General features: G+C 41.8%; 1 pseudogene; it reads left to right on the top strand.

Annotated features, from left to right (window-relative positions):
- Positions 1-106: 106 nt before the first annotated feature.
- LOC137737359 (26S rRNA (cytosine-C(5))-methyltransferase NOP2B-like) lies at positions 107-26,142 on the top strand (annotated as a pseudogene).
- The last annotated feature ends 1,733 nt before the right edge of the window (positions 26,143-27,875 follow it).

The following is a 27,875-nucleotide window of genomic DNA, read 5'->3' as shown; positions in this document are numbered from 1 at the left end:
ATCAATTGTGATTTGTTTGCTTCTGTGTTAGTTATCACTTATCCTCCAGTTAATTTAAATCTGAGAACCCTAATTTTGGAGCTTTTGTCTTTCCGTCACAGCTTTAATGGCCATCTCTGTGCTTAATAAGAGAAAGGGTTCGAAAGCAAACAAGGCTTCCCCCAAAAGAGGCAAAAGAAGGGGTCTTTCACCCCTAAAACCTCAAAGGAAGCTGAGCTTCCGGACCATTACGACAGGTCGAACGAACAGGAGGTAGATGAACATGTAGAATTTGATGCAGATGAGGAAATGTCTGGTTTGGATTTTGACAGTCTTTTCGGTGATGATCCCCTTGCTGATGATTATGATGATTATCTCCAAGGAAATGATGATGGAGGTATTTGAATTTTTATTGTTTCGTGTATCTGTTATTGTATGTTATGCTTTCAGTTCTTTAATGGTTGAATATCATATATTATTGTGTTGTTGTAGGGAACGGTTTGAGTTCTGATTTAGGTTCTGATTCGGATGAATTTGGTATCGAGAAAAAAAATCAAGAGTTATTGATGAAGAGAGGGCAAGGGAAGCAAAAGAAGGTGAAGAGGAAATGCAGCTAAACATTAAGGAAGAATCCGACAAGTTCAGATTACTAATCCAAAAGGTTTACTGTTGGACCTCATTATGTTTTTGCAAGCAAATTATTGGAATATTAGATCAACAGTTGATGCATTCTATCTTCATGGGTAACTTCACTTGTTTTCTTAATGATATAGGAACTGGAAGAAGAGGCGCATCAGCCTCCTGATCTTTCAAATCTCCAGAGAAGGATAAAAGAGAGTAAGCATGCCTTGGGTTTTCGTATTTCTAAATTTTTAAATTTTTTTTTATTATTATTATTTTTAAATCTAACCTTAACAATTTGTTTAGGCCCAAAATAATACTATTGGGTCGAGCATATGTTTATGTTTGGCCCAAAGCTTTTCCTAACGTAGTATGGGTTGTCTAGTGGTCATAAGTTGCTCAGTTAGGGCGGTCGAGTCCTATTGCAAGAATGAGTGATTTGGATAAGAGCATATGTGTTGAAGTCCTAGTACGATAAGGAGTCTCAATGGAGTGAGGACACTGAGATTTGAGAAGTGAAGGTGGCCGGATAGAGAGTTTGGTTCAAAATCCTAGTAGGAGTAGGATTGGCCAAGCCCTGGTTGGACTAGGATGAAGAATCCTAATCCGAGTATAGTTCTAATTCGGCCAAGATGAGTTTGGTTGCTATAAATAGGAGGGGTGAGTCATTCGAGGGCCCTCCAATTTAACACACAAATTGCCCTGTGCAAACCTCTCAGATATCTTGAGATTTTTTATTTTCTTTTTCTGCCAATACACTTTCAGTTTGGATAAACAACACTATGAAGGCAACCGGCGAACATTTTCAGTTTGGATAAACAACACTGTTGCCGTAGAATCAGCCAACCAAGGAGCACTTTCAGTTTGGATAAACAGCACTGCGTCGAGGCCGACTGGTTACCTATCCAACTCTCGGTCGAGAAGGGTTTTCGAATCCTTATTGGCAAATGTCATCTTATTAGCCTTCTCGGCGAAGTGATGTGTTACAAGTTACTACATTCAACACATTGAACATCGAGTGGTTTTATGATTAGATACTCACAAGTGAGTTTCAAAGTTCGACATTCTGACAGCCGAACCACATTTACCATCAAGACATACATCTCTTTTGAGTACTTGTATCCGTATAGTTTGGAGCCGGTTCGACGTGCTTATACTCTTACGAATATAATCACTGTGACCAAACCTGGCGCCGATGATTCGTGAACTTCGCAGAACTAGCAGCCTTGTCTTCAGGCTCGAGAACCCGAAGGCCGAGACTTGTTCCTTCCTTGGTCGCAATTGCAAGATCAAGAAGTTAGTAGCGCATTCAACGCAACATCAACAAATTTTACTCCTCAGCCGAGCTCGGCCGATGAGTTAGCATGCCCCACATCAGTCATGGGAAAGTCAACAACCAACCTGCCGGTTCAGGGCCCTGGATAAGATTTGTCATCGGCACAAAATCCCCTTATTACTGTGACACCTGAAGCTACAATTGCGATGCACCGAGAAAAGGAAGTTTGTCTCGGCTGCCAGCCTCGCAACGCCGAAATTCCCAAAAAAACACAGGCATTTTAATCGAAGGGATATTGGAAGACTGCGACGAAGATTGTGGAGAAGGCTCTGATCACCCGACTAGGTCGTTTTGTCGAAGACGACTTGATGAGCAGTCTCGGCAGGTCGAGCAGTCATTCATCCAAAAAATGAACAATTTGCTCGAGGTAATACGAAGTATTGGTGATACACACATTAGATTGCTTGAATTATTAGTCAGTAAAGCCTTCAAAGATGGACACGTTAGTCAGCCTCGACAAGTTCCATTTAAGAGTAATCCACTGCAAGTCGATACAAGATCCGCTCGGCTCCAATCGATGGACTTAGAAAAAAGAGAAGGATCAAGCAGTAAATCAGACGGATCCGACTAGGGAATGGAAACAACACCTGTCAATATGATTGAGGTCCAAAAGATGATCGATTTGGCCCTAAAAAAGGGACTGAAGTTCCCAAAATTCATCCATCTATACCCGGCTTATGTGGAGAAGTTTGAACATCGTAAAGGCTTTAAGATCCTAGATTTCAGCCTTTTTGCTGGAGAATCGTCCTTGTCTTTGTTAGAAAATGTACCTCGGTTCACTGCGCAATGTGGTGATGTTAATAGCGACTTCCATAAACTGAGACTATTCAACTTCTCGCTAACAGGTTCAACATTTGCTTGGTACATCAACCTCCCGCCTAATTTCGTCCAGAGTTAGGAGGAACTGGTCGAAAAGTTCCATGAACAATTCTATCAGCCGGGGATGGAAATGTCAGTTTCATCACTAGCTAGGATGGCTCCAGCATCAGACGAGCCGCCAATGGAATACTTAACGAGGTTCAAGTTGGCCAGAAATTGGTGCCGGGTACCTCTTCCTGAAGTTGAATTCGTCAAAAGCACTCTAAACGGCCTGGATGTGGAATATAAAAAGAAATATTTGGGGGCAAACTTCCGAGATATGTACGAACTGGCCCAGCACGTCGAGCAGTATGATTATTTGCTGCGAGAGGAAAAGATCTCGAAGTCCCCATCCCGGGGAACAATATACAAGAATCCCACGGTTAGTTACGCATTGGTCGAAGGCGAGGATTCCTAATACGCCGGTGTGGATGCGGCTGAGATAGTAATAGATTGACCATACGTTTGCAAGGCATTGGCTCAAATTAATTCCAAGGATGCCAAAACCCGCTCGGCCTCTGAAAAGATGATTAAAACATCGAAAGTCTACACTTTTGACATCACCAAGGCCGATGCAATTTTTGACCAGTTGTTGTTGGCAAAGATCATTAAACTTCGGCTAGGACATAACATTCCTAAGGTCGAAGAGTTGAAAGGCAAAACGTATTGCAAGTACCTTAACTCGAACAAGCATACCACCAACAATTGTGTCGTGTTCCATGACGCCATTCAAAGTTGGATTGATAAAGGCAAGCTAAAGTTTCCTAAAAAACAGATGACAGTCGAGGTTAATCCCTTTCCCTCGACGATAATTGGCATGGTGGATGCCCATCTGCCTAAGAGTAAAGGGAAAAGGAAAGCCGAGTTCATCCCAGTACAACATGTCCTAAAGCAGAACTCTCAGCCACGACTCAAGATTGATTTATTTTTAAATGAACCACCTACGGAGTTTTCGGGACTAGCCATAGTCGAATCTATGTCAGACTCCAGTGCAGAACCTCAAGTAAGAACGAACGACTTAAACTCAGCCAGACGACGTCTTGACTTTGACGCGCCGTTTTATAATGAGGATTATGACTCGGGTAACTCTAGCAGTTCAAGTTCATCGATGATTCAAAAAACCTTCAAGCCACCTAAGCCACACGACCAACGTTGGTATAGTTACAATTCTTCTACTGGCATGTATACGGCATTATCCAAATCTCAGAACTTCGTCACCAGTAGATAGACTGCATGGCTCGACGATAGACAGTGCAGGCTACTTCGATTACCAGGTGGCAGCCAAAAGAGGCAGCAGGAAGTGGCGATGACCAATAAACCCCGACTATCACAGCCAAATTGCTTTAAGAGAAAAAGGCAGTTGATCGCAACTTTGAAACCACTATTGAAGAGTCCGAGAAACGCATCAAACTTCTTCTTCGGCCCGGGGAAATGAAAGCTCGTTTCAAACATTTTAGAAAAGAAACTGAAAGCAAGCTTCTTTCATTATCCCTGTAAGAGCCTTTAATAAAAGTCCGGCAAAATCTACACCCTCCATTCCTCGGCGAATCCTTAGAGTACATGCGAGAATTTCACAAGAAACACTCCGGCAATGACTTGTACGGCCTACCCAAGGCATGTCAAGAAGCCCTCGACTTGGCACTAACTTGCCCTAATGCTAAACAGATTATCCAGAAAACCACTGATCCAACAATTAAGGCTAGGTTCCAGCATATACGTAAGGGCATCAGCTTTGAGCTCGAGTCATCAGCTTTGAGGTCGACCCATACACAGACATAGACATCGTCGAGCTTTCTTTTTCCCTTGAAGACCTTCAGCATTTATGATATCATTTCGAAGTTTTCTCGGCTGTATCTCTCTTCAGCCTTACGGCCAATGAGAAGGATCGTGTAGCGCGTTTAGATGCGTACCTAGACACAAGGAACGCCAGAATCGCTTATGAAGAACGAGCCCGTAAAGCACTGCAGGGACAAAATCAAACCTCAGCAACAAGCATCCTTGAAAACGACAGCCAAAATGAAACAGGTCCAAGTGCCATACCACAAGAGCAAGCATCCAATGAGGTAAAAGACGACCGTGATGAGAATGCTTAAAATCATGATACTACACTCGACCACTTGGAGCAAGACGATCAGGACCCGATAGGTCTTTCAGTCCTCAAAAGCATGGAAATCAGCATGGTCTATATTTTACCTGCTGAATTTTGACCAACCACACACCAGCCAAATTTCTTGGATGGGGATGTGGTTGCCGGGGAAGCAACATAAGTCAATTTCATCACCACCGCAGAAGATGGGCAAGCGAGTAAGGACGATAAACTTAAAGCAGCCATGGCCGAATTGTTCCCCCTTTCCTCTTCTATTAATCTCCAACATCTGAAGTCGTTGTACGTTACAGTCAACATTATGCCTGTATCCATCATGAAGGCATTATGTCGCTCCAATGACGAACTCATACCGTCAGGAATAACCATGATCAGCTTCATCGACGACAAGACCTAAATCAAAGGGGTGCTCCCGTTAAAGGTAAGCGTTGCAGGTCGTAACCACATTACCGTATTTTCTATAATTAACTCAAAGACTGAATATAATGCATTGCTTGGCCGTGACTGGATCCATTAAACGAGTTGCATTCCTTCGTCATTATAACAAGTTCTCATTTTTTGGGACAGCAAATCGGTTGTGGTCTACCCCGCTGATAATCAGCCGTTCGAAACCAGCATGATTCAAGCTCGTTATTATGACGATTACGTCGGCTACATTATCCTGCAGGGTTTAATGAGGATGGACGGTCGACTTGGATCTCAGTCCTAAAAGCCATCAACGTAGACGCCGAGACTGTACACCAGGATTCGGCGAGACTCGACTTGGCCGATTTAATTACTAACACTGATGACTGACGCCAAACGAGAAAGACGCCGGGCCGCGGTTTCATCCACCATGGAACGTCTGCTGGCTCATTGGTATGCTATTTCCAAGCATCCACATTCGGGTATAAACTTAATCGAATTTTTGGCCGAGGGAGATAACAGCCCAGTATTATCGTTAGCTAAAGTTTAGGTTGCACCGGCCGAACTCGAAGACAGTCGGCCCTAAGTCAAGGACCTATTAGAAGAAATAAATGTTGGAACGGCCGATGACCCTCGACCGTTATTTATTAATGCGTTATTATCGAACTTTGTAAATTACTAAACAAGTTTAAAGATTATTTTGCTTGCAGTTATCATAAGATGTTGGGCCTTGATTGGACCTTCATTGAACATGAATTACACATCAAAGCTGGTTGTAAGGATTTTCGATAGCCCCTTCGCCGATTCTTGACCGAAGTACAACTCGGCATAAAAGACGAACTAGTTTGACTTTTAAAAGTCGGGTTTATTCGGACCGCTCAATACGTCAAGTGGTTGGCCAATATCATCCTGGCGCTAAAGAAAAATGACGCCCTACGCATCTGTATCGATTTTCGTAATTTGAATCTGCCAACTCCTAAAAATGAATACCCGATGCTGATCTCAGATTTGTTAATTGATGTTGCAGCCAATCATGAAATGTTGTCCTTCATGGACGGCCATATTGGCTACAACCAGATTTTTATAGCCGAAGTCGATGTTCACAGAACCGTTTTTCGTTGCCCGGGGGCACTAGGCATGTACGAATGGGTCGTCATGCCATTCGACCTTAAGAATGCCGGTGCCACATACCAACGAGCTATGAATACCATATTCCATGATTTGATCGGTACGGTCATAGAAGTATATATCAACGATGTGGTAGTTTAATCGAAGAGCCACCGAACGCATTTGGATGATCTTTAGCAAGCGTTCCTTCGTATGCGCCAGCATAATCTTAAAATGAACCCAGCTAAGTATGCCTTTGGTGTATTAGCTGGTAACTTCTTTGGTTTTCTTGTGCACCATCGTGGCATCAAAGTGGACGAAAATAAAGCTAGCGCGATCATTAGCGCTCCACCTCCGACGACCAAGAAGCAACTCCAGTCTTTACTCGAGAAGATAAATTTTCTCCGCCGTTTCATAGGTAATTCGGTGGGTAAAATGAAAACGTTCTCTACACTTTTGAAACTTAAAGACTCATATAGGTTTGAGTGGCGAGAAGAACATCACCGATCCTCATATCGCATCGTCACGGTAGGCCTCCTAAGTTATACATTTCGACGGCTGACGAGTACATCGGTTGTCTTCTCGTAAAAGACAACGACGTTAGGCATGAAAAAGCTATCTTTTATCTCAACCAAAATCTGAGTTCACCTAAGATCAATTATTCACCTGTCGAGAAACTTTGCTTGGCTTAGTTTTTCGCCGCGTCAAAACTTCGACAATACATGCTCCCATCAATTACGCAGGTCATCGCCCAGGTGGATGTTATTCGTTACACGTTTACTCGACCTATAGTAAAAGGCCAAATTGGGAAATGGACAATGGCATTATCAGAGTTCAGTTTGCAATACGTGCCCTAAAAAACCGTCAAAGGACAAGCTCTAGCCGATTTTTTGGCCTAGCACCCCTCTCCATATGGTTTCGGGGGCAACAAAGTCGACATTGGACTGGTCGAGACACGAGACAACTACTAGACGATGCACTTTGATGGTTCTAGCACCTCAGCCTCTGTTAGTGTCGGCAAGGTCATTCAATCTCTCGACCACTACCGTTGGTATTTCTCTCTTAAGATAGACTTCAGTTGTACGAATAAGCAGGCCAAGTATGAAGCTTTTATCATCATCCTCCACGTCCTTCACGACTTAAGAGCAGCTCGTGTCTTCGTCCTTGGTGATTCTGAACTTGTGATTAACTAACTAAACGGCATTTTTCGTTGTATGAGTTGTACTTTGGCACCCTATCACATGGTTGCCACCTATTTGGCCGAGTTGTTTGAAACACTGATACGGACGAACTCGCTCAAATAACCTCCAGAGCACAACTCCTGGGGGGCGAGCTAGGCCGGGCAATACCTATAGGACGACGATCTTACCCAGCCTTGGTTAATCAGCAAGTTCTCCAGCGCAATCACGTGATACGTACACGAGTGATGTCCTTACCATTATCATCATTGTTAGAACGAGGAGATCCTATAGAAGTATGTGTTGTCGAGACGTTGCCAGATTATTGGAGAAGGTCGATTATACGATATCTCGATAACCTTAGTGACAAACACGATCGGAGGATAAAAGTCCATGCCACAAACTACGTGTCATACCAGAATGAGTTATATCGAAATGGTGAAGATTTATTGTTATTGTTCTTCAGTCCACAGGAGGCTGCCTAAGCAATCGCCGAAGTACACGAAGGGATTTGTGGAGCTCACCAATCCAGGAGTATGATGAGTTGGCTGCTTCGCCGACACGACTATTTCTAGTCGAGTATATTGAAAGATTGCATCGAATACGCACGAGGATGCATACAATGTCAGATTCATGGACCTATACCGAAAGTCCCGGCTGAATTACTCCACTCAGTTACTAAACCATGGCCGTTCAGAGAATGGGTAATGGACGTAATCGGTAAAATCACGTCGTTTTCTGGAGCAACAAAACACGCGTGGATACTAGTGGCAACTGATTACTTCACTAAGTGGGTCGAAACAAAATCATATGTCGAATTAACGACCAAAGAAGTTTGCAAGTTATTGTGACCAGACTCAGCATGCTAGAAACGATCATAATTGACAATGGCACAATCTTTACAACCGACAGGCTTAAGGAGTATATGACGAATCTAAATATTCGACTTGAGCAATCTACGCTATATTACCCACAGGCGAATGGGCAGGCCGAAGCAAGTAATAAGGTTTTGATCAGTATTCTTGAAAAAATGGTAAGATAGAGACCTGGTATGTGGCATTTGAAGCTAAATGAAGCATTATGGGCCTATTGAACTTTACTCCGATCAGCCACCGGAACGACCCCATACGCGTTAACCTATGGACACGATGCCATGTTACCGGTCGAGCTGAATATAAACTCGTTATAAGTGATTGAACAAAGTAGTTTGTTCAGTGTCGAATACAGCCAAGCCATGAGACAAGAGTTAGAAGACTTGGAAGAAATTCAGCTTGACACTTATAACCTATTAATGGCACAGAAGAAGATTGTTGAGTGAGCTTATAATTAGCGAGTTAGACAAAAAACCTTTGGCGAATGAGAGTTGGTTTGGCAAACCATTTTACAAAAGGACATACAAGTGAAATTACAAAAGATTCCTAAAATCCTAGGGGGTCGAAGAAAGAAAGGCTTCAAGAGTGGCTTTCAACTCCAACCACCTTACTTCGCTCATTATGATTTCAGCTTGCCTCGTCTTTTTGTTAAGTTGAAGTTGCTGGATCTGCTTTATATCAGCTGCGAAATCCATCAGTCGAGCCTTATTCATCTCAAAATTCTTTTCGAGTTCTGAAGCAACATCCGACCTTTGCTATTGAAGCTCGGCAATTTGACGTTGAAGCTTGGAAATTTGGTGATCAAAACCGGTCAGCTGCGCTTTCTTTGCTTTTATGGCCTCAACCTCCGACCAGCTAGCCTCATGAGCAATCTTTGCAGCCTTTAGGTCGTCCTCGGCCTGGAAAGCTTGTTCAAAAGTAATAAAGTGCTACTGGGTCCGCTCCAGGAGATCGGATAAGTAGACAACATTTTTGGTGCTCAGTAAGCCACCGGCTGCAAGGTCGTTCAGGCACTCTCCTACAGAGTCAAGGCCTTTGCATTGAAGGACTTGTGAGGCAGAGAGGGATAGGATTTCTTGCAACTTGGCAAATGCATTGGATTCGGCCACAATCTCCGAAGGCTTGGTCGACGCGGTAGAAGACTCGGTTGCTCCAAAAGTATTTAAGAGTAAAGCGTTAAGCTCGACCTCCCATGAAAGTTGCACATGAAAAGATTTTAAGCAGAAGGAAAATTATAAGGAACATAGCAGAGGGAATTTGTTTTAAACCTGCCAAGAGGAGACTTCAGCCATGTCCCTTGGTTCATTGCTCGAACCTAGAGAGCTCAATGGTCGAGCTCAGTGTTTACGATTGCTTCTCAATTCACGCAGCCGATGGAGGTTATCCACGTTCGACGGCCACTGAGGTGGCCAGGAAATATAGATAACAACCTTCGGGACATGGAATTGTTGGTGAAATGAATAGTTAGGCATCTGACATTTAATATTTTTCTTGGTTCAGACTTGTTATAGTAAAACTAACAAGAAAAAGAGATCAAACCTTACAAAAGCAGAAATGACTTCTTGTGGAGGAACACCAAGGTTTTGATCCTGCGAATGGATTGGTGTCTCCGCCATTGCTTCAGGCTCAATGAGAGGCATTTTGCTATGGTCTGCTACAGGAGGATCGACATGGTTAGTCACCTCAACTATAAGAGGAGGATGAGTGGTAAGGGGTTTGGTCGATCGAGGGCGACCCCTTAACAGAGCTTTGTCATCGTCATCATCCTGAAATAAGAGTTATTAGTATTCAGAATTTATTCGAAGAAGTTGCCAGCAACATGATCATACCTTTTCCTCCAGAATGACCATTGTTCTTTTTTTTGGATGTAGGATGAGGTTTATCTCGGCTAGGGTCGCCACTTTCTCCAAGACAGGAGCAATGGCCGGGCTTAGTGCTGCAGCTGCTTTGACCACCAGATCATTGGTTGGTTCGACCATAACTTGTCAAGCGGGACGAACCTCAACTGCTTGACTGGCGGGAGGATTTGGTTGCATATCCATCGAAGTCTGAGCAATAGAGGTGCAAGGAGACTCAAAGGTTTCTCCTGTGGTATGACTGGAGATGACATGGACATCCCGCTCCCCTTTTTTCACCAACTTCTTGACATGTCTTTTGGGGTGAGGAATATCGCCGATTGTTTCAACTTCTGGGCGAGACTATTTGCTCGGCAAGGTTGGCGAGGCGGTCGCAGATTTCGTTAGCAAGGGGCCAAGTCTTTTCTTGCCCACAACCACTGCTGCTGCGTCTGTATGACTACCTAGAAAATCAAATCAGAAGAAAGTTCAAACAAATGGCCAACGTAAAATGATAGACGCAGACAAATGCCTTGAGCTGTTTCTTTGGGTGTTGGGGCAGAAGTCTTCCTCGGGCGGTCGTCGAATATTTTCTTAATAATGTTTTCGACTGGTGCATCGAAAAAGTCTTGAGTATATACGGCCCACCAGTCAACAAAGGTGGCAATATTGAGAGTCTTAGGGACGTTCGGCTGAAGCTGAAATTTCTTGCACCTTTCTTGAAATTCTTGCTCGGCCTTCCTACATTTTCTTTCCGAAGAACCAGAAAGGCGTCATCGGCTCAGGAGAAAACGAAAAGTTAGTAAAGGCAGTGGGCAGCCGTGAAGGTAACCAAGTTGCCACACTGTGAAGTGGGGTTGGTAGATTTCCCAACTTGCATGCTTGGCTCCATGTCGATGATGGCAACTTGATAAAAATGGGGTATTCTTGACGACGGCAGATCAAAAACTCGTCATCAGAAAGGTCTTCTAGGCCGAAAAAGTATTTAAAAACTTTTTCAGCCTAGTGAGGAGGAGTGAGTCTAAAGCCTAATTGAAGACCTAACGCTTCAGTGGGTATGAAGTTGGGGACTTCTGGCATGAGGGTGGCAAAAATAAACTTGCAGCCGAAGTTGAAGAACCTAGAATGGGCCGGTCTGGTGTGGGTCAATCTTGTTAACCGTCGTCTTGGCTAGGCAACGTGTAAGTTGGGCAAGGATAGCTAAGCTAAGAGCCAGGACATGACTACTGGCTAATGCTTCAGCGACCGGCATGTTCTCGACCAAACATTTATTTGACTTGGTACAACAAATTCATTTGTTGCACCAATAGAAGAGGAAGGCTTCGTGTTCTCCCTTCCTGTGTTTTTCTTCCCCTCGGCCAGTGAAATGTTGAATGAAGGTGTTGTAGTTGAAAAAGTTCTTGTGCAACTTCTGAACTTCTTCTTTCAGGGGCTCTTGATTTTTCTTCCTCAGCGATTCGGCAACGTGTTCGTCAAATAGCATCTTGAGGTCGAGGTTAGATGGGCACCCAGAGAGGGAGACGTCAATCAGGAGACCCAAAGGGGAGGTCCCGAGAATGGTTGAGATGTCGAGAATGATGAGACTGATAGGGCTGAGCGGAAGGACCATAGTATTGGTGGCCAAGCACCAAAAGCCTAGACCTGCCATGAGAAGTTCTTTGTCCATGGTGATCTCGATGGTCGAGAGCTTGATGGCATCATAAATGCCGCGAATCCTCCACTCTTTATTGAAGAATTTCTCCATCCTTTTAACCCACATTACCCAAGCCATAGTAGTTGAAGGCCAAGCTCCTTGGGGTTTAATCAATTCCCACTTTGACCAATCATAACCTTGAAGCAAGGGTTCCAGGCAGTGATCTTTGAGGAGGTTGGTAATGGATGCCGGGACATTGTCTTTAAAGAGTGGTCCCAAGATCTGATGGGAAGAGTTCAAGTCACCTTCAAATCGCAAGTTTTTGATGGCGCTCCAGTCCATAAAGTCTTGTACTTGGCACATCCATCGGAAAGCTTGGAAATAAAGGTGTTGAAAGCCATTGTAGAGAACTTGAAGGAATTTATGGATTCAAAAGAGTTTTTTTGGTTAGAAATGGAGCTTTGAAGGGTGATCTAAGAGTGAAATGTCTAAGAGTTCTAAGGGTGTAAAAGAAAAAATGAAGGATTTTGAGTATTTATAGGGGTTTTGGAAGAAGGCCAATCGTTTGATTTTGAAAAGAAATGGTAAGATTAGTCAGACGGTTTCACAATCATCATGGAGATTCAGGAATCCATATGAAGAGACCAAGAAACTCGCAAATCGAGTTTGCACGAGACCGGAAAATTCGTAGTTCAAAGTTATAATGATAGCGTGTGGTAGGGTTTTGGGGTGTGAGAGGATGTTCCAGTGTCAAGGACGAAAATGCCAAGAAGATATCACGTGGCAGGATGTCTGACAAAGTCAGATCGTGCGATCGTGCTTCATAAATGCGCTTGATGGATGGAATATTTGAGGCTTTTCATTATCCTTTAGTTACCTTTTAGGGTTTGATTTCACTTCTTCAAGGTCGAAATTCGGCTAAGGAGTTCTAGGCCGATGACCTCAGAAGCAAGGGGGCAATGTTTGGGCCCAAAATAATACTATTGGGCTGAGTGTAGGTTTATATTCGGCCCAAAGCTTTTCCTAACGTACTATGGGCTGTCTAGTGGTCATAAGCCGCTCAGTTAGGGTGGTTGATTCCTTTTGCAAGAAGGAGTGATTTGGATAAGAGCGGATGTGTCGAAGTCCTAGTACGATAAGGAGTCTCAATGGAGTGAAGACGCTAAGATTTGAGAAGTAAAGGTAGCCGAATAGAGAGTTTGGCTCAAAGTCCTAGTAGGAGTAGGATTGGCCAAGCCCTGGTTGGACTAGAATGAAGAATCCTAATTCGAGTATAGTTCTGATTCAGCCAAGATGAGTTTGGTTGCTATAAATAGGAGGGGGTGCATCATTCGAGGACCCTCCAATTCAACACACAAATTGCCCTGCTCAAACTTCTCAAACATCTTGAGATTTTTTATTTTCTTTTTCAGCCAACACACCTTCAGTTTGGATAAACAACACTATGAAGGCAATCGACGAACATCTTCAGTTTGGATAAATAACACTGTTGCCGTAGAATCAGCCGACCAAGGAGCATCTTCAGTTTGGATAAATAACACTGCGTCGAGGCCGACTGGTTACCTATCCAAGTCTCAGTCAAGAAGGGTTTTCGAATCCTTATTGGCAAAGGTCATCTTATTAGCTTTCTCGGCGAAGTGAGGTGTTACAAGTTACTACATTCAGCACATTGAACGTCGAGTGGTTTTATGATTGGATACTCACAAGTGAGTTTTAGAGTTCGGCATTCTGACGGCGAAACCACATTTACCATCAAGACATACATCTCTTTTGAGTACCTGTATCCGTATAGTTTGGAGCCGGTTCGAAGTGCTTATACTCTTACGAATATAATCACCATGACCGAACACGACGCCGACGATTCGTGAACTTTGCAGAACTAGCAGCCTTGTCTTCAGGCTCGAGAACCCGAACGCCAAGACGTGCTCCTTCCTCGATCGCAGTTGCAAGATTAAGAAGTCAGTATTGCGTTCAATGCAACATCAACAAATTTTACTCCTCGGCCGAGCTCAGCCGATGAGTTGGCACGCCCCACATCAACCGAATGACGTAGTTAGCTCATTAGTTACTTGGCCTGCGCGCCACGTAGGCTTTAGAGTCAACACAATTATATCTAGTTGTTCGAGTGCTCTCAAATTTCAAGGATTTGAGGCAAGATGGGGCAGCAAGGAAGGATTATGTTGAGCAGCTTAAGAGGGATATAATTTCATACTTTGGCTACAATAGCTTTTTGATTGCGGCTTTAGTAGAGGTGATTGATATATCCCATCACATCGTCTTGTTTTGTGTATCAATTCTGCAACGATCTTTTCTTTCTTTGTTTGGTTTCAGGAACTTATTAGTATGTTATTCTGTTATCTAGATGTTCCCAGTTGTTGAGCTTGTGAACTTGTAGAAGCTTTTGAAAAGCCTGGACCAACATGTTTCCGAACAAATACGCTAAGGGTGACAGAATATTTTAACATTATTTACATTGCGACCTGTCACTTGTTTATATGTTTTCCCTCTCAGTATTTTACGTCATTTTAGATTGCTGTTTTCCATTGTGCCTAGACAAGAAGGAGGGATTTGGCAGATGTTTTAATTAACAGAGGAGTAAACCTACAACCCTTAAGCAAGTGGTCGAAAGTAAGGATTATCTCATCTGTGTATTTTTCTGATCTGTCCTTTTCATCTTCCATCTATTATCAAGATTAATAAGGCTGTTCATATTATTGTGATTGCAGGTTGGATTGGTTGTGTATGATTTTCAAATTCCAATTGGTGCCACCCCTGAATATATGGCTGGTTATTACATGGTAGATGCTTCACGAGTTAGCATTATATTGCGGTGCTTCATTTCAATTGTCATCCTTCAAGTGATTTACTTAGTGTTAATTTGTTTTCTCAGCTGCAAAGTGCAAGCTCCTTTTTGCCTGTCATGGCCCTTGCTCCTCAAGAGAAGGAACGAATTGTTGATATGGCGTAAGTAATTGCCATTCTTATTTTATCTTGCTTATCTACTTTCCTACTTGTGATATATCATTATATTATCAAATCATAAATTGAACTTTCAGAAAACCTTAAGAAGGTTATATGAACTTTCAGAATACCTTAAGAAGGTTGTATCATCAGATACTATGTGTATGCCACACCTAATACACCCGGCTACATAACAAATGCTATGCTCCATTTTAGAAGTTCTTCCAGCTGTAATTGGAGACTGATGAGCCAAAACTGAATAACCATATGCTTAAAATTTAGGGTTAAGATGGAATTAAATGTTTTACGAGAACAATGAGTATAAATAGAAGAAACTTGGTCTGTTGATGGGTTACCTTCTCTGAATGTAAGTCATGTAACCTCGCTCTCGCAGGGTGTGTCTAAGAGAGTGAGAGAATAAATTCTGCTCATGTTTTGAAGTGTTAAATTTCTGTTTTAAATTCCTTAGGGTTCTGGAATACTCAGCAATTATGTGTTTGGCATCATCTATTAAGGATACAAATGTAATTACATCAGGAAGAGAAAATACTTAGAGATTAAGCAATCTTTCTTTGCTAGCTGTAATAGTCTTGTATAAATACCTATAGTGTAACAGTTATTAATTGAGTTAATGAGAAATATTTTCCCAATATGGTATCATAGCCTCCAGTCTCACGACCACTCTTTCGATATCTTTTCCCGCTTCTCTCTGCGTCGCTTCATCTTCTTCTTCGATCGGTTGATCAAGTTCTTGATCTTTATCGTGCTTCTTGCTTGAGATTCTTGCTCCTCATCGCGATCTCTTCCTTAATCTTTAGCTATGGTGACTACTGCCTCTCCATCTTCCGAATCGGCTTCTCCTGTTCATCCGATTCCAGATGCATTTCTCAACCTTAACTCTGCGATTTCTTCCACCACGATCCAAAACATTGGATCTATGGTCCCAATCAAGCTCACAACTACAAACTATCTCACCTGGAGTGCCTTGTTTGCTCCGATTTTCCGTCGTTATAATCTTACCGGTCTCATTGACGGATCTCTGGTAGCGCCGCCCAAATATCTTCTTGATTCTTCTGGCCATCGCACTGCAACTCTCAATCCGACGTATGTTACCTGGTTTGAGAATGATCAGAACATCCTTATTTGGATTAATTCCACTCTCTCTGAATCTTTAATTCCCTACACAGTTGGTGTGACCTCTGCTCGAGAACTCTGTGCGAAACTGGAATCGCGCCTCGCTACTGCCTCTCAGTCGCACATTCACAAGCTTCGTTCTCGTCTTCGCAGTCTTGTCAAAGGTGATTTAACTGCTGCTCAATATCTTCAGCAAATTGAAGAAATTGCAGATGCCCTTGCCAGTGCTGGTGCTCCCGTGGAAGATTCAGAACTCATCTCAGCCACACTTCATGGCTTACCTCCCGAATTTGACTCGTTTGTGGATGCTATTCAGTTTCGTATTGGCTCTACAACTATTGATGAGTTGCATGGCTTACTTCTTAGTAAGGAAATTCAGCTCAATAATCGGAAGAAACCTGTTTCCACTGCCTCTTTTCAGGCGTATCATTCATCTGCTGGTCTTCTTCCTTTACCTGCAAATTCTCCTCCTCAAGGTTTTGTTGCTTCGCATGCTTCTCAAGGGTTTACCAATCAAGGCCGTCCAAATCGGGGTAATTTTCAATCTCGTGGCAACTCTAGATACAACACTGGCCGGAATAACTACTCTCGGAATCCTAATCAACGATTCCCTCGTGGTGCTCGTCCATATTACTCTTCTCCTCGAAAGTTATTCTGTCAGATCTGTCGCCAACCAGACCATGAAGCTTGTGATTGTTCCCATCGCATGGATCCTTACTACACTGGCAAAGCTTCTCATTCTGCCATGATTGCTAATACTTCCCCTCCTAATCCTACCTGGATCGTCGACTCTGGTGCTAGCTCGTACATGACGAATTCGACTGCCCATCTTCAGAATTCAGAAGCATATACTGGTCCATAACAAGTGTATATTGGGGATGGCAAAGGTTTGCCCATTCTCCACTCTGGTGAATCATCTTTACATACTTCTACTCATTCTTTTTTGTTAAAGAATGTTTTACATGTCCCTGCCTTAAAGCATAATCTTCTCTCTGCGAATCAATTTCTACTTGACAACTCATGTTCTATGTATCTTTATCCTTCTCACTTCACTGTGAAGGATCTTTCTTTGGGGAGGATGCTTTTTAAAGGTCCAGTTCAACATGGCTTCTATGCCCTCTCCGCAGCATCATTACCTGCTCCTTCTCCTCATGCTTTAGTTGCTTCTGTCAAAGCTCCAAGACATCTCTGGCATCAAAGATTGGGCCACCCTTCTGTGAAGATTGTAAATAAGTTGGCCTCTCAATCCTGTATTGCTGTTGTTGATCGTTTAAATAAAACTTTTTGCTCAGATTGTGCACTAGGGAAATGTTCCAGACTTCCATTTTCACGAACTACTTGTACTACCAGCAAGCCTCTAGAATTCATTCACACGGATGTTTGGGGCCCCTCACCATCTGTTTCTCATCAGGGTTTTCGATACTATGTCATTTTTCTAGATGACTATACCCATTACTGCTGGTTCTATCCTTTGAAGTGTAAATCTGATGTACTTACTGTGTTTAAGCAATGGAAATTACTTGTTGAAAACTCTCTGTGTTCCAAGGTTATTGCCTTACGCTCAGATTTTGGTGGAGAGTTTGTTAGCACTGCAGTTTCTCAGTTCTTATCTAGCTATGGAATTCAACATCAACTCACCTGTCCTCACACTCCTGAGCAGAATAGGTGTGCTGAGCGTAAGCACAGGCACATAGTTGAGACTGCTCGGACTCTCTTGGCAGCATCTAAAGTGCCCCACACTTATTGGGTTGAGGCTTTTGCTACATCTGTCTATCTAATCAACAGGCTACCTACTATCTCCCGATATTCTCCCTGGCAGTCTCTCTTCAAGAAAACCCCAGATTATAACTTTCTCAAGGTCTTTCGTTGTCGTTGCTTTCCTTGGTTAAAGCCATACACATCCTCCAAATCGAACCAAAAAGCAAACCTTATGTCTTCTTGGGGGTATAGCCTAAATCATAAGGGTTATCTCTGTCTCCATCCTTCCTCTCACAGAATCTATGTTTCACGCCATGTTATTTTTGATGAATCCCTTTTTCCCTTTCATTCCTTGCCTTCCTCTTCATCACCTCCTGTTCTTTCTTCTTCCTCCTCCCCATCTTCCATTCCCTCTTCTCTTACTTTTTCCTTTCTCCCCCCACCTCCTGTTCTTTCCTCACCCTCACCCTCATCTCCCTCTGCCTCTGTGAATCCTACACCTCTCTCCCCATCCATATCTCTATCCTCCCACCCTGGCTCCTTATCTCCTCCTGCAGATCCATCACCTTCCCATTCCTCACAGTCTTCAGCACCCACCAATCTCCACCCTATGCAAACACGATCCAAATCCAGCATTTTTAAACCTAAAGCCCTCACTGCCACTAAGCATCATATTCCTCCCCATCTTGTTGTTGACTATATCCCTACAACCTACTCCCAAGCTTCCAAATACTCCCATTGGCGCACAGCAATGCAAGAAGAGTTTACTGCCCTTACCAACACTGGTACCTGGTCACTTGTCCCATCTTCTTCTTCTCCTAATCTTGTGGATTGTAAATGGGTTTTTCGGATCAAACGAAAACCCGATGGATCTATTGATCGGTATAAAGCCCGTTTAGTTGCTAAAGGCTTTCACCAGCAAGAGGGCTTGGACTACACTGAAACCTTTAGCCCTGTGGCTAAACCTGTCACCATTCGTCTTCTTCTCACTCTTGCTGCTCAATATGATTGGTTCCTCAATCAGCTTGATGTCAGCAATGCCTTTCTCCATGGCACTCTCACTGAATCTGTGTTCATGCAGCAGCCACCTGGCTTTGAAGATCCAGCTAAACCTCATCATGTTTGTCATCTTCACCGATCTCTTTATGGTTTAAAACAGGCCCCTCGCGCCTAGTATGCTAAACTTCATACGGCTTTATCTTCTCTTGGGTTCCAAGGCTCTCAAAGTGATCACTCGTTGTTTGTCAAGCACTTTCCCACTCTGGTGTTCATCCTTGTCTATGTGGATGATATTTTAGTGACTGGCCCTTCCTCTGCAGCCTGTCAACAAGTTATATCTCATCTTAGTGCTCTTTTTCCCATCAAAGACCTTGGTGCTCTTCACTACTTCCTTGGCATCGAAGTAAAACGGTCCTCTTCAGGTATCTTTATAAATCAGACTAAGTATATCTTAGATCTTCTGACCAAGGCAACCATGGAAGGTGCCAAGCCCTACACCACTCCTCTCAGTACCACTAAGCTTGATCACACTTCTCCTCTCCTTGACAATGCTTCTGAATATCGGTCTCTCGTTGGTGCTCTCCAGTACTTAACCTGGACTCGACCTGATCTTAGTTTTGCTGTTAATTTGGTTTGCCAGTTTATGCACACTCCACGGATCTCCCATATGCAAGCTGTGAAGCGCATTCTGCGTTATCTCAAGGGTTCTCTTGACCTGGGCTTATGGTTCTCTAAGTGTTCTCAGGCTCCATCTCTTCATGCCTTCTCTGATGCAGATTAGGCAGGCTGCACTTTAGACAGGCGTTCCACAGGAGGTTATTGCATTTACTTTGGCAATTCTCTCATTAGTTGGAGTGCAAAGAAGCAACCTACTGTTGCTCGCTCCTTCACTGAAGCCGAGTATCGCTCTCTTGCTAACACTACTGCAGAACTCACATGGCTCTGCAAACTCCTTGCTGACCTTACTTATCCTCTACCTCATTCTCCCCAGTTATGGTGTGATAATATCTCAGCTCTCTCCTTAGCCAAAAATCCCATTTTCCATGCTCGTACCAAACATGTCGAGCTCGATTACCATTACATTCGTGAACAGGTTCTGGCAAATCAAGTCTCTGTGCATTTTGTGGCTTCCCAGGATCAGATTGCTGATATTTGCACCAAGGCTCTGTCCAAGCCCAGATTCCTGTTTCTCCGTTCCAAACTTCAACTGAGACTTTCCCCGTTTCGTTTGAGGGGGGATATTAAGGATACAAATGTAATTACATCAGGAAGAGAAAATACTTAGAGATTAAGCAATCTTTCTTTGCTAGCTGTAATAGTCTTGTATAAATACCTACAGTGTAACAGTTATTAATTGAGTTAATGAGAAATATTTTCCCAATATCATCTTCATGCGTGCATGCCCTATCATGTAACAAGAACTTATTGATTTACTTGTGTCTTGAACACAATATTGCAACTGCTACCACTGTTGTATTCTCCTTTGTGATAACACCTTTTGTCCTTTTTTAGGGCTGCACCTGGTGGTAAAACAACTTATATTGCCGCTTTAATGAAAAATAATGGTATGTGGAGTGATGCGATTGATGAATGGCATGTTATACAGTAAACAGAATGGTGTTAAGCTATTCTAGGCATCCTTTTTTATTTTGACTTTCAGCCCGCACAACATTGTGACAACATTTTGTCTTTTATTATTTTCAGTTTCATTCTTTTACTTCACCTATCTGTTCCATTTTTTTTCGTTGTTCTGATGCAATTCGTTTCAGGAATAATTTTTGCCAATGAAATGAAGGAGCCAAGGCTTAAGTCACTCACTGCGAATTTGCACCGCATGGGGGTGACAAACACAGTCGTTTGTAACTATGATGGCAAAGAGGTTAGATTTTCAGTACGTGCTATAGGACTATTTCTGAGGACTATTGTGTTTAGTCTATTCTGTCTGATTTTATATCTTTTCTTTTTCTTCAGTTGATTAAACCCTCTATTTCAGCTCCCTAAGGTTCTGGGTGTCAATGCAGTTGATAGAGTTCTATTAGATGCTCCCTGCAGTGGGACAGGGGTAAGTAACTGGGTGAATTTGCAACCATTTACTCGGCTTCCTGGCTGTTTGATGAAATGTAACGAGTTTATTGTTGCAGGTTATATCTAAAGATGAGTCTGTTAAAACTTCTAAAAGCTCTGATGAAATTCGTAAGTGTGCTCACCTGCAGAAGGTAGATTGTTCTTCTTTGATGTATTTTTAATCTTTTTGAGTTTTATTTGAGTTCTCTTGTTCCGCCTTGTGATTCTAGACCAATATGTTGGTAGAAAATTATCAGTTACTGTACGTGTCTATTACGTTACAAAGGCAATTAACAATCTAATCTTACTTTTTCTATTAAAATGAAGAGTCAACTTTTACTCCCCTTTCCCTAAATATATACGAGAATATGCAGACCTATATATTTCTTGTTTTCCTTTTTCAGTTAACAATGTTTTCTTCTAGATTACTATATTCATTCATCATTTAGATCTACTTTAAATTTTGTATTATTTTTTCTGTAGCAACTGATACTTGCCGCAATTGACATGGTGGATTCAAATTCAAAATCCGGGGGATACATTGTGTACTCAACGTGCTCCATTTTGTTTGGTGAGGTTTGTTTATTGCACGGTTTGCACCCTAAGTTGGATTTCTAGTTTTACTTGTTATTTAACATGTCTTGCAGAATGAAGCAGTAATTGACTATGCACTCAAAAAGAGAAATGTTAAACTTGTTTCATGTGGACTTGACTTTGGGGTTAAAGGGTAAAGATAATTCTCCTTTGTGTAGCTCAGTTGTTGATGCAAGAGTTTTACATTTCCGTACTAATGATGCTTTCTTTTCTATCAGGTTTGTCCGGTTTAGGGACAGCGGTTTCACCCGTCATTAGAAAACACGAGGCGATTTTACCCTCATGTTCACAATATGGATGGCTTTTTTGTGGCGAAGGTAAAATTGTGTGTGCGCATGCTTATTTTTTGTCTTCCCTTTTTTTTGGGTTAAATACTAGATGTTATAGCTGCGTACCATGATTATGAGATATGGAAAATGGACATAAAGACGGCCTTTTTGAATAATTACCTAAAGGAAGAGCTCTATATGACTTAACACGAAGGTTTCATGTCCAAGTCTGAAAAGACTAAGGTATGCAAGCTCTAGAGGTCCATTTATAGACTTAAGCAAGCCTCTAGGAGCTGGAACATTCGTTTTGACACTGAAATCAAATCGTTTGGTTTTACTCAAAATGAAGACGACAATTGTGTTTATCAAAAGGTCGTTGGGGATGCAATAATATTCCTAGTGTTATATGTAGATAACATATTACTATTCGGGAATGACACTACAGTACTATCTTTTGTAAAAGTGTGGTTGTCCAAAACCTTCCACATGAAAGATTTGGGAGATGCATCTTATGTGCTTGGGATAAAGCTCTATCGTGATAGATCTAGAGAATTAATTGGATCATCCCAATCTATGTACATAGATAAAGTGCTAAGTAAGTTCCAAATGGAACAATCTATGAAAGGTTTTCTTCCTATGAGACATGGAATTCACCTTTCTAAATCCATGGGACCTAAGGCTCCTGAAGAAATACGGCAGATGAGTGCTATTCCTTATGCATCCGCCATAGGAAGTCTCATGTATGACATGATATGCACAAGGCCTGATATCGCATATGCTGTGAGCATTACTAGTCGATATCAATCTAACCCAAAATCAGAACATTGGGCAGCTGTCAAAACCGTCCTTAAGTACTTAAGAAGAACTAAGGACATGTTCCTCGTTTATGGAAGAGCGACATAGTTGCGAGTGGAAGCCTATACAAATGCAGATTTCCAATCTGTCGTCAATGATAGAAGTTCCAACTCCGGATATGTGTTCACTTTGAATGGTGGGGCTGTCAGCTAGAAAAGCAAAAAACAAGATGTAATTGCTGATTCCACGACGAAGGCTGAATATGTCGCTGTAGTTGAAGTCGGCAAAGAAGCGTTCTAGATGAAGAAGTTCATTATTGAACTTGGAGTGGTTCCAACCATTACATCACCAGTAACTTTGTACTGTGATAATAGTGGGGCGATAGCTCAAGCCAAGGAACCCAGGGCTCATCAAAAGAACAAGCATTTTGACATACGCTTTAATATGATTAGAAGATATGCTGCTGAGGGGAAAGTCAACATCCTTAAGGTTGGCTTAGCCAATAACGTAGCAGATCCACTAACGAAGCCAATGTCTCAAATCCAACTTGACCGCCATATAGAAAAGATGGGTATTAGATACATGGGAAAGTGGCTTTGAGTGCAAGTGGGAGATTATTGGAAGTATGCCCACAAAGCCACTCATTTGATGTAATAGCTTTAGGAATACTTATTGTGTTAAACTATTACATGTAATGAAGGGCAAAGCTTATTGTTAATCACTATTTATTGTATTATGTGTTTAAAAAAATAAGGGAATCCAAGGAATGTATTTAATCTAAGAGAGAAGTGATCTAAGTAAGTTAGATTAACGACACCTTTCTTTTATGTTCATTCCTAAAACGTTCCTAGCCATAGGATTGCCACTTGGGCATTGACAATCCGCTAAGGTTAATATGTGTTATGTTAACTCAAGCGTGAGTATGACTAGTCTCAAGTCATTTAGTGTTGGACACTAAAATAAACACATAGATGCTCAAAAGGTAATTGAGTACACTGTACAATGATCAAAAAGGAGTTCGAACATACATGTCATGTAAGAACTCATCAGTTGCAATATGCAAAGTAGTCCTTTGACCTGAGACATTATAGATGTCTAATCGTCAGGTCCTTGATCTTTGATCATGTCAAAGGCATTCCATTGAGAGTGTCCATGGCATTGTTGGGGTCAAGGTATCTAGTCATGTAGGCATATGAATGCACAACAAGGGATCTTTAACCTTCCATGGTGGAGGGAGAATACTATGAGATATGATTCGGGAGTCTTTGGCCAAAGCAAACGAATATGACTTAGGAAGTTTGTTCCAAATCATATTCAATTGAATCATATAAAGAAGTATCACATTGGATAGTAGACATGAAACAAACTATTATTCAAACAATGTGATTAAGAGTATTGTATTAGAGAAGGACCGTATTGCGTTGTAATTGTAGCTGGATAGGTTCTCTAACCATTTCTACTTCGCTTGGGTAGCCATAACATACTGCTAGATGTCACTCATGGTTTGTGGAAGCCCTGAGGATTAGCAAACACTAATCTTCATCAAAGGGAGAATTGAAATGTAGTTTCAATTGACAATCGATCGTTAAGAGTAACAATCGCCCACTACCTCGCTAATTGGAACCTAGATCGTACACCGAGTAAGGATGAAAGTGAAGAAATATAAATGAGATGGACAAGCAATTAAATAGTTTAATTGAGAATGGTCAAGATTAATTAATTAGTTAATTAATCTTACGAAAGGTTCGTATTAGGCTTTTAGGTTGGTTTTGGGTTTCGGGGCCCAAAAGGGTTTTTGGTCCACAAGGCCCATTGAGTTTAGGTTGTGTGACAACTAAAACTAAATGGAAATTAGCCCAATAACTAAGTCAAAAACTGGCCTTAGGGTGAGTGGATGCAAACTTGGCTTAATTGCAAGTTTGCCACTCACATGTGAGGTGGTATAAAGGCAACTTTATAGCCATTCTCTCACTAGGGTTTTCTTGGGTCAAAGAAGAGAAACCTTTTCTCTGTTTTTCTCTATAGAGGCCGGCCACTTAGGGGAGGGATAGCTAGCAATAATTCTTCCTTTAGGTCATCCATTTCATCTTCACACCTCATCCTTGGTGTGGAGACTTAGAGACACCAAACCTTTGGTGTTCTTGGAGATCCTTTCCTCATATCCTCAAGGAGCAAAGGAGAATCAAAAGGAAGAAAATCACAAGGAAGATCTAAGGAGCTAGGAAGTGACTTGAAGGCCCATCAGTTGGGTGAATCCTTTGTGTAAACAAGGATGAGCTTCAAGGGTAATGAATCTCAAAATCCTTCCTTCTCTTTAATGTTGTTAAAGAGTCTTGTGGTTCACCATTCACTAGGCTTTGAAAGTCATGGGTTTTAGAATTGTTTTTGAATGCATGCCTACTTTAAAGTGTTATTAGTTTGCTTATGTGTTCAAATGTTCTCACATGTTCGTAGCTATGACAAAATTTTTCCTTCACTTCGGTAAGGGTGCCTCCGCATGAACCCCTTAGTGGGTTCTTGAAGGTATGAAGTTGACCGATACTTGGTAGTTTCAAGATTAGTTAGGTATGGTACAAACATACTTTTCAATTTTTCTTCATAAAGATACACAAACAAGAAGCTTTAAAAACTAGGCATAATTACAAAAGAAACTAACCCAAGGTGTCATCATTACCATGTTATCGTTATTATATCTACTTTGCCGCCACTTTTTCCCACTCATCAATGCCTTCCTATCTTTTTATTATGTTATTGGGATATTGTGCATGATGACTGACATGCACAGGAAATACACATGCCATGCATGTAATATGCATAAAAAATACACCATGCACATGACATGCACAATATATAGACACGACATCTTCATGTCATGTGAACGAATCCAAAAAATAGAAATAATAGTCAAGGATTGGTCTCATAGGTTTGTTTTGTGGTTGGGTTCTCAAGAGTTGTCTGAATTATGACTGATGATGGTTGGTTATTGTGTATGCATGGTTAGGTTGTAAAGTCTCAACCACCACATCCAGTTGGTTATTGTGCATACACAAACAAGAAGCTTAAAAAATTACGCATAATTAGGAAACTGTGATAATTAATTATGGAATTGTGCATGAAGGACTTTGGGTTGCATTAGAGGTGGTGTATTTATTCATGCTTGTCCAAGCACAAACACCTTATCCAGTTGTAGAATGATGAAGAAAGGCAGAACTATGAAGAAAGGCAGAACGATGAAGAAATGCACAACGACCCCAACTTTCATACAATCTTTTTCGGACGGCTTCTTCTAGAAATACTCACCGAGGTTGCTTCCCGCTTCTTTTGTTCCTTATATTCAGCAAAAATGGTATGCAAGAAGTTCAACCAACTCGTCCAACATGACCTCATCTTCAAACACATCAACATTCAAAGCTTTGAAAGGGTCAACCCACTGACTTCACAGATAAGTGATGAAGAAGTGTAGGTGTAGGGAGTGTAACAATCTCGAGGCCTTGTTCAACCAAAGGATGTGATGGTACTTCAGATACAAAATTCTTAACTCGGAATTGAGTCTCTGAAGATGGCAATCTCCAAGGGTCATCAAGCATCAACGTATGTCTACGGTGTGATCTTGGTGTGCCACAGGGGGAATGAAAAAGTGAAAGGCCTCGCTTCTGCATTGTCTCAACCGTTAGCAATTGGTGAGTGTAATGGAGTGTAGAGAAAGAGCTCGGAATTTTTTTTTGTCAATTCGGGTGGACAGGGAAGTTAGAGGTAGAATAATAAAACTTCACGATGAATGTGCTGCCGTCAAAGCATTCAGTGACTGTGGAAGTGCACAAGGTCCTTTCACAGTTTGACGACATTGGGATTACTAGTGCCATGACAAATTCAGTAGCTACAATTCGTGTAGATGGCATTAGGAAGTGAACATTTTTTGTGATATGCTAAATAGTTTTAGTAGGGACCAGATTTTTTCTGTTCCTTTACTTTTCTTGAAATTTAGTTGTCATGTACTTTTTGTTAGTAAATGGAAAAGGGAGAAGTTTGTGGTAACATTAACAATACCTGCTTTCTTAAATGAAAAATGCACAGCACAAAGCATGCTTAAGTCTTCAAAATCCGATGTTATAGGTTCGATTGGTATAAGGTGTGTTTCTGTGTCATTAATCTCATTAGGTCAAAATTAGACTAAACTACTCATGTGCATATAGTGTATAATTTTCTAGAAAACTGAAGGTAAAGCCAAGAAATATTTGACCTAAGCCTTAGAACATACGAGCTCACAAAATACAGGCAAAGCCAAGAAACTCCCATGCTTTTGAATCAATAGATTCATTGGTCAAAATTATTGAGTTGGCTAAACTAATAGCACAAGACTTTACTACTCAAGTTCCCGGCATCCATAAAACATACGAACCCAGAAATTAATACTCATAAATATTCCACTTTGAAATCAAAACCCATAATCAAACCTTGAAAAAATTATTCCCCAAATATCGTAAAGAAACCCACATTACTCGTAGTGTGCTTTGGCTCATATTGATTCATCCAATCCTATTGTGCCTTGAAACTAAGAATTTCAAAGAAATGGGCAAGAAGGTCATGAGTTTGGAAATGCACTCTTCACATGCGACCTTCATGAGAGCTTTGGTGGATGAATTATTATTCATTACCAATGTTTTAAAAAACTTGCCTCAGGGCGCGCCTAGGGCGCCTTTGAGGCTGGGCGGTGAGGCTAACACCTTTGTTTTGCTAGAGTGGGCAAAAGGCTTCACTGGAGACGCCTAGGCGGTGGAGGCGCGCCTCAAGGCATCTCAGGCGCCTTGTTTGCCCTTTTTTTTTTATTAAAAAAAAAACCACCTAAACACAAAACGACGCCATTTGGGTAAGGGTTTTTAGTTTCAAAATACAGATTCCACTACCTTCGATCGTCCTCCCAAGTCCCTATAGCCTTCTTTACCCTTTTCTCTAGCGCCAGAAATACACAGCCTCGTCATCCCAGTCAATCGTCCTCTCCCAGTTGCCACGCTGTCATCGTCTTGCCGCCGTCACCCTAGCACCATCAACAAGCCCACAATCAAATCCCCTATTTTAAATGTTAGGGTTTATGAAATTCTGAAAAAGTTAGGGATTTGATTTTTTTTTTTTTTTTAACTGGTGTGAAAGCCGGAGTTGGAAAGCAAAAAAACAGAGAGGAGTAGAGGTATAAGGGGAGGAGGCTAAAGGCTTTAGGGGATGGGAGAAGGATACGTAGGGTTGCTGGGTTGGGTTTTATAATGTTAGGCAGAATTGTAGGGCTGGGTTTTACTGACCTGCTTTGTTGCTTGTTCCCTTGTTGGATGATCCAACTGATTGGGCTGTATGTGTTGTGTACATAAAAATAATAGAAAAATTAGTCCCATGTTGGTATTGTACTATTGTTGGAAAACTTTAACTGTATCTGTATGTGAT

This window comes from Pyrus communis, chromosome 6 (assembly GCF_963583255.1).
Source record: "Pyrus communis chromosome 6, drPyrComm1.1, whole genome shotgun sequence".
Lineage (NCBI taxonomy): Eukaryota > Viridiplantae > Streptophyta > Magnoliopsida > Rosales > Rosaceae > Pyrus > Pyrus communis.
This window is presented reverse-complemented; position numbering and strand designations above follow the sequence as displayed.